The 6,113-nt window shown below is 40.8% G+C and overlaps 1 long non-coding RNA gene across 3 annotated transcripts; it reads left to right on the top strand.

Annotated features, from left to right (window-relative positions):
* The first annotated feature begins 1,065 nt into the window (after positions 1 to 1,065).
* On the top strand, positions 1,066 to 5,008 carry LOC123134951 (uncharacterized). 3 transcript variants are annotated; one of them, XR_006465777.1, is made up of 4 exons: positions 1,066 to 1,952; positions 3,072 to 3,224; positions 3,365 to 4,402; positions 4,777 to 5,008. It is a non-coding gene; the product is annotated as an uncharacterized lncRNA (long non-coding RNA). The 3 variants fall into 3 exon arrangements; XR_006465783.1 differs by having other exon boundaries at positions 3,072 to 3,286; XR_006465773.1 differs by having other exon boundaries at positions 3,072 to 4,402.
* The last annotated feature ends 1,105 nt before the right edge of the window (positions 5,009 to 6,113 follow it).

Below are 6,113 nucleotides of genomic sequence, written 5' to 3'. Positions count from 1 at the left end.
GCGGCAACGGCGGTTTGGACTGGCGGGCGCCGGGGTGGCGGCTTATAAAGCCCCCCGGGCGGAGTCCCGCTCGGGCACGGCCCAAAGGCAGTTTCCTTTAAAAAAACACATTACGCGCAGAAAAACAATTAAAAGAAATACTAAACGGACTCCAAAAATCCCAAAATAAGTTTTCCTCGACTTCTAAAATAAAGACGGACGAGATGAACATTTATTTGGGGCCTAAATGCAATTTTGAGAAACGCGCATTTTTCCTAAATTCAAATAAAATAGCCAAAACTCCGAAATAAAATCTTATTTAATTTTTTATTAAATTCTCAATATTTCTTTATTTTGGGAAAGTCATTTTATTCCCTCTCTCATATTTTTTTTACATAAATAATTGAATATAAAATAAATAAAATCAAATGATCCTATTTTCAAAATTTGAGAAAACTCAAATATGAAAATAACGAAATCCCCAACTCTCTCTGTGGGTCCATGAGTTGCGTAGAATTTCTTGGATCAAGCCAAAATGCAATAAAATATGATATGCAATGATGATCTAATGTATAACATTCCAAATTGAAAATTGGGATGTTACATCGGATCATGTTATGATGGTCGGTTTATGAGGAAAGCACAAGGAATATTTTCCTACAAAGGGACCAAGACTAGGACTCCACTTGTAATAGACTAGTCATAATCCTAATAGGACTCCACATGTAACCCGCCCCTCCAACTTATATAAGGAGGGGCAGGGCACCCCTAGAGGAGAGGAATAATGCTGAGGCTAGACACAACTAGAGGAGAGCCGGTTTACGACGACTCCCTCATTTAAACATATAAGGCTGCTAGCCAACTTGCCTTCATGGAGCTTCCTCGATTGGGGCTTCGTCGGCCATCCGATCTGCCCATCTGGCTCGCTGCACCGTTAGATCTTCACTTGATGTTAAATCATTTTTCACCTCATAGTCATTTTTTGGCCCAATGACGAGTGGGCTTGTATCACGCTTGTATTGGTTGGGTCAACTGCGCCCATGTGTGAGGGGATTTGCCCAATCCACTCCACGCGCGCCCCACCCCACGTCTCTCGCGTCGTGCGTCCCCAGGCCCCTGCCCTGCTGCACAAACCCTAGACTCCCAAGCCCACAACGTCGCACTCCCCCCTCCTCCATCCTCAGCCGCCGCCGCTATTCTGCCTCCCTCCTCTCTGTTCTATGACCACGCTGCTGGGAGGAAGCGGCCGTTCGTGGCTCCATACCTCAGTTGAAGTGCCACGCAAGAGGTCAGGGGCTGCCACCACCATGAACCAGGACAAAGGCGACGCCCGTTGAAGAGCCTCCGGGCATGAAGCCGATGGCGAACATGCCGTCTCTCTGTCAACAAGCCTCTAGGAGGACCTACCGGCTGGTCCCGTGTCGTCGAGCAAGGGCCGCCGGTTGCGTCGTTGTGTGAGGAGGCACGCCAATGAGCAGTGGGGAGGAGATGAGGACACGCCCCTGACTCCCTATTTCCTTCAAGTCGTACCTTCCCTAAGCCGTCTCTTCTATTAGGGAGCTTCCATATGGGATCTGGACTAGGAAAAGGAGAACCTATGCGGGGATGCCGGGCGATGAGCCGACGACGAGTGTCGGTGAGCTGGCTGGACAGGTGCCGGGCACATGGGCGCGGTTGGGGAGCTGCACACACATCCATCGACGGCGAGCACATCCAACGCCAACACATCGAGGTGAACTTCACCCAATCTGTGTGTGTGTGGTCACGGTGCAGCATCCTAGATGGGAAGGATGGCGGCAGTAGCGGCAGTCAAGCCCACTATGCATGCAAGCACATCTGATGCAGGGAAGAGGAAGGAGGATGTGCGTGGACCTTTCTCTTCCTATTGGTGCTATGAGATTTGTGATAGATGCCTGGATGGCGGGTGGATTCAGGGTTGGATTTTCACTTTACGGGAATACAGAAATTCTTAGGTCAGTAGCAATAGTTCTAATTAATGGTTGCATGCATCCCACTATATGATTGTTAGGTTAATATACTCTAGAGAAAATTTCATTTCTATGTTCTTCAGAGTAGAGGTCTATTCATGTTAAATTTGTCTAGGCCACACATATGGACTTTAGAAGGGACACATATGGTAACATAATATGGCATTGAAACTTAGTTTTGAATAAATTTGTATATGTTTCTGATAGAAGTTCAGTTTAAACACAAAGTATAGTATTGAATGATTTGCATAGCATTGTGACATAAAGGAAGTAGGTAATAGATCCCTGTAACACATATGTGTAGTTTACGGTTAGTCATTAATTGATTTTGGGTTGGAACCTGGATGGACACATGGTGATATATTTACCTGTTATAGTACTCTATTTTCCCCCGTAGAAAATTTGCCCCATGGTTAGTGTATAACGGTTGGAGAGAAATTATGATTTTCTTCATTTGAACAATTCGACGGATGCTCCATTTATAAGTAAGAAGAATTTTATAAATTAGAGAGAGATATGCTCTCATCAATCGCTTACCTCTGAAGGTTGCAAATTCCAGTGCTAGGTTTTAAGGATGAAGCAGATCCAACACAAGGAGCATGTTAGTCTATGTTGATGTGATTGTTCTTCTTGACTCATTTGTGCACCATGTATTTTTCACCATAGCAATTAAATGTGAAGGTGTCGTGCACCATATATTATTCACCACAAACGAATGTGCAGGCAACGGTCATTTGATTAGCGTTATATCCATCTACATGTGCAGATTTCCTTGAAGATCTATTTTATAACTATATTGCCAACGCGCTTCTATAGTTTTGATGACCAGTAGTTCTAGGCTTCCAGCTGCTCATATAATTTCCAGTGTCGCTTATGCCCTTATGGGTGGTTGTAGTGTAGTTTTGTTGATCTACATGCATTTTCAGCATTATAGAGTAGAATATAAGAGCATGTATGTTAGTTATTTTGGCACTGCCATCCTTTACATTACATGGTGTTTTGCATGACAAACAGTGAGGGATATCTATAGGTGCAGATTTGCAACTTAAATTACCAGACCTTGGAAACCTACGGTTATTTACTACTCTCTTATATCTTTACCAGATGTGGATGCGTATGCCACAAGCTGTGCCAACTTCAAAGGTCAAAACCCCCTGTCTGGGGCGATTCAGGAGAGGCATTGCTGATTGAGAGGGGAAAGGGGGAGGAGATGATGACCAAATGGCATGGAACAACAATGCTTAAAGCGTACTGGAGGTATTTTTGATTTTGTCAAGTTGTTCTTGCAAAAATCAAAGATTATTTTTAATATGAATCAAGTGAGTTACGATGATTATCAAGTTGTTGTTCAGTTTTTTATGTTGTTCATGCTAGCAACCTTGCTATTGTACTTGCAGGCTGAGTATGTTGTCTGTGCAATGGTATGAGCTTGGTAAAGGAAGCTCATAGCAGCTACTTCATTATTGGGAGGCCTTTACTTTCTCCTTTTTCACGTCTATACATGGACATACATTCCGTTATGACAGAAAAATGGTGTCTGCATTTACCCAAACAAATTGTGACTGCATTAGCTTCAGTCATCACTGAATTACTAGAGAAAAATGGTGTCTGCAATTACCCAAGAAACTCGGACGTACATTATATTTCTTAGTTTGTGAAAATAAACTATTGCTGCACTTATCACCATCGTCGTTTCATATATGTGTGGATAACTAGATTTGGCAACTTCTCCAATTATATGTGATGAAATTTTTTACCTTCGTCAATGTGCTCCGGCTCCTTCTTAATTAGCTCCTATGTTTCTTGTCTTTTATCTGTACAACTTTTGGCTACACCTTCAGCATTTTTATGTATATAATCCCCGAACATCTTTCCAAAAAATTTCATTTCCCTTGCATGTGCAATTTACTTCGGCAAGGCCAAAGTCAAACACGATAGTGGTAGCCCATTGCTAAATGGGAGAAATTTATCTCTAAGTATGACATCCTTGCAAATTAGATACTCTAATATGCATTTGCGTGGTTGTATTTTGCTGACATATCATGTAATTTCTTGCCAAACGCCCAAACGTAATACCAGGTAATTTGAAATAACTGTGAGGTTGCATGGTTTCATAATATATAAAAAGTAAATTCAAGTTACAGTAGGTGTCTAATTCTGGACTCTGATCACAACTACTCAATATAAACACTTTTACCTATATGCTGCAGAAAGAGGCCAACAAGTTATCTGAGTGCACTGATGATAGTTTTTTCTTTCCAGAATACATTGAATTGTTGTGATAGAAGTGTGGCATCTCATAACCTTCTCCCAGTTAGAGCTTTATATCGTATTCTGTATAGTATAATGTTGGTTTCAGAATCATCTTCCCATCCCTCCACGAGTGATTTGGATGGTCAGGAAGTCATCGGTTGCTCTAATGCGGGAGGAAGCAGGTTAGTTGAAATGCCTTGCATTTTTCTGATAACTTTGTATAAGTAAAAGGCATCCAATATCCCACAAATACCCATGTACTAATAGTAGCTTAGTACATATTTTTGAGTGTAGATTTTAGGAACGGAGGGAGTACATAAGTATCTAGAGATTCATTTCCTTTCATTTGAGTGCCTACTTTTGATCATAGAAAAATAAAAATGATAGAAGGTACTCCCTTCATCCCATAATAATATAAGACGTTTTTGCAAGCTATTGTCATGCAAGATTGTATCTTATATTAAGTCATTCTGCATTTATCATTCTAGATTAATATTTATCTTTGTTGTTCTGTTTAGCTAAACCATCCACTAATTGTTTTATCATATTTGTGCAGTTCCAGAACTGGATAGAGAATGTACCTTTCATTCTCTTATAGTCTATTGCTTGGTGTTGGCGCTGCAAGTTTGGTTTTCCTTTAGAATGATAGACAAGGCAGAAGACACATGTGGCTTCTTTAGCAGTACATGTTGTATTTGCATCTTTAACACCATCTCTTTCCACAAATATTGAGATGCTTCAGGGTAAAAAGCACTAAAAGATTATTTTGATTATGATTTCCATCTTTATACAGAATTATACCAGCAGCTGTCCTATAATTAGAGGGTGTTTGTTTCCAGGGACTTATTGACTTAGGGACTTAAAAAAGTTCCTATAAGTCTCATCTAAACCAAACAGGAGGGACTTATAGGGACTTAAAGTGGGCATTTGGGACTTATGAAATAAGACTCTCAAGGAGGGACTTATAGGGACTTATAGTTGTAATATGGTCTTATAGGGACTTATAAGTCCCAGGAACCAAACAGATAGGGACTTTTTAGGGACTTGGGACTTATAAGTTGGGACTAAAAAAAGTCTTAGGACTTATGAACCAAACAGGGCCTTACTATCCCGCTTAGGATGACTTACATCTCTTGTCGGGCCTTCCGGCCTTATGTTCCATCATCTTTTTTCTGCCCTACATGGTGAGGAGTTTGGATAGTCATGTTCCAGCAGGGCTCGGACAGCTAATCAATCACACAAGAACTTGAATTGATGGTATATATAGTATAGTATGGTTAATTTTGTCCTGACCTGCCGTGTTTTATTGGTGTGTTGAAATGATTTTTGCGTGGAAATTTCTCTCTTTGGACATTCAGGAGCACATGTTAACTTTAATTTGGCTACACTGAGACTTTGTACTATCAAATTAAAATGTGTATGTACATCTCATTTTAGAGAAGGCACTATTTTTTATTAAGGGGGTTAAATTTGTTGTCATAGGTGCTTGCCCACAACTAAACCAACTAAATCATGTTTTTTTTCATCGCTAACATGGATTCGGGGGGCCTCTACTCCATTTGGCGCGACGGGTCAAAATTCTTACCGTGCGTACTTTCAAACAGAAGATCATTGAAAAAACCATATATTTTCAACACGATGTGGTTTTGAATGAGACTCCACCCTACCAAAATAAAATGTGCATGTATATCTTATTGTAGGCAACATACCTATATTTTCTTTATTAAAAGGGGTTAAAAAATCAACTAAACCATGGATTTATTTTCATCGCTAACATGGAATGAGCAGGTCTCTGCGCCATTTGGCGCAACGAGTCAACTAGTAAGCATAATGAGACCTAGCCACAAACAGCATGTAGGGTTGTTACTGGATGATGTTTCCTGTGGCCCGAAG

This window comes from Triticum aestivum, chromosome 1B (genome assembly GCF_018294505.1).
Source record: "Triticum aestivum cultivar Chinese Spring chromosome 1B, IWGSC CS RefSeq v2.1, whole genome shotgun sequence".
Classification (NCBI taxonomy): domain Eukaryota; kingdom Viridiplantae; phylum Streptophyta; class Magnoliopsida; order Poales; family Poaceae; genus Triticum; species Triticum aestivum.
Note: the sequence above shows the minus strand (reverse complement) of the source record. Positions and strands in the feature narration are given on the sequence as shown.